This window comes from Pseudophryne corroboree, chromosome 1, assembly GCF_028390025.1.
Source record: "Pseudophryne corroboree isolate aPseCor3 chromosome 1, aPseCor3.hap2, whole genome shotgun sequence".
NCBI lineage: Eukaryota > Metazoa > Chordata > Amphibia > Anura > Myobatrachidae > Pseudophryne > Pseudophryne corroboree.
Window position 1 is genome coordinate 821,772,912 of NC_086444.1, and position 1,273 is coordinate 821,774,184.

Consider the following 1,273-nt stretch of genomic DNA (forward strand, 5'->3'; position numbering starts at 1 on the left):
CACATTATAGCACACGGTATGAACCAAAATTCACATTATACCACAAAGTATGAGCCGAAATTCACATTATAGCACACGGTATGAGCCGAAATTCACATTATAGCACATGGTATGAGCCAAAATTCACATTAAAGCACATGGTATGAGCTGAAATTCACATTATAGCACACGGAATGAGCCGAAACGCCTATTATAGCACACGGTAGCCGAAATTAACATTATAGCACACGGTATGAGCCGAAATTCACATTATAGCACACGGTATGAGCGAAATTCACACTATAGAATACAGTATGAGCCAAAATTCACATTATAGCACACGGTATGAGCCGAAATTCACATTATAGCACACGGTATGAGCCGAAATTCACACTATAGAATACAGTATGAGCCAAAATTCACATTATAGCACACGGTATGGGCCGAAATTCACATTATAGAATACAGTATGAGCCAAAATTCACATTTTAGCACACAGAATGAGCCGAAATTCACATTATACCACACGGAATGAGACAAAATTCAGGGAGAGTGACAGCAGGGACAGGGAGAGTGACAGAGGGACAGGGAAAGTGACATCAGGGACATAGGGACAGGGAGAGTGACAGCAAAGACATAGGGACAGGGAGAGTGACAGAGAGAGGACCAGCAAGGGCATACAGTAGGGACTAGGGAGAGAGAACGGCAGCAGGGTAAGATTACCTATTTAGCAGCCGGAGCGGAGGATGATGTGGTCTGCAGTGCATGAGGAGGCTGTGGTCGGCAGGGGGCGGAGGAGGCTATGGGCAGAGAAGGACTGAGGGTGGCTGGGGAGGCTGAGGGTGGCGGCTGCGCAGCGGAGGAGGCAGAGGGCGGCAGCGGTGCAACGGAGGAGGCTGTGGTCGGCGGCCTTTGGTGGTGCGGCACTGTCTTCTATGACCCGGCGCTACTATTTCCAATCTGCCGTGGACCGGCAGCCAATGACTGGCTGCTGGTCCGCGGCAGATTGGATAGGAGTAATAGGAAATGTTTGGTTACACAACAAAGTTGCATTATTTGAGGCAAGAACACATGGACTGACTACTAATACAAGAGTGCCGAATCAGCTGCTCACGACACACATATATATCTCTCTATACATACACACATGTACATACACAATGCATACACACATATATATATATATATATATAGAGATCTGCACACACACACACACACACACACACACACACATCATCGCGCCCCCCCCCCCCCCCCCTTACCCCTCATCATACTTTTCATGGCGACTGGAATG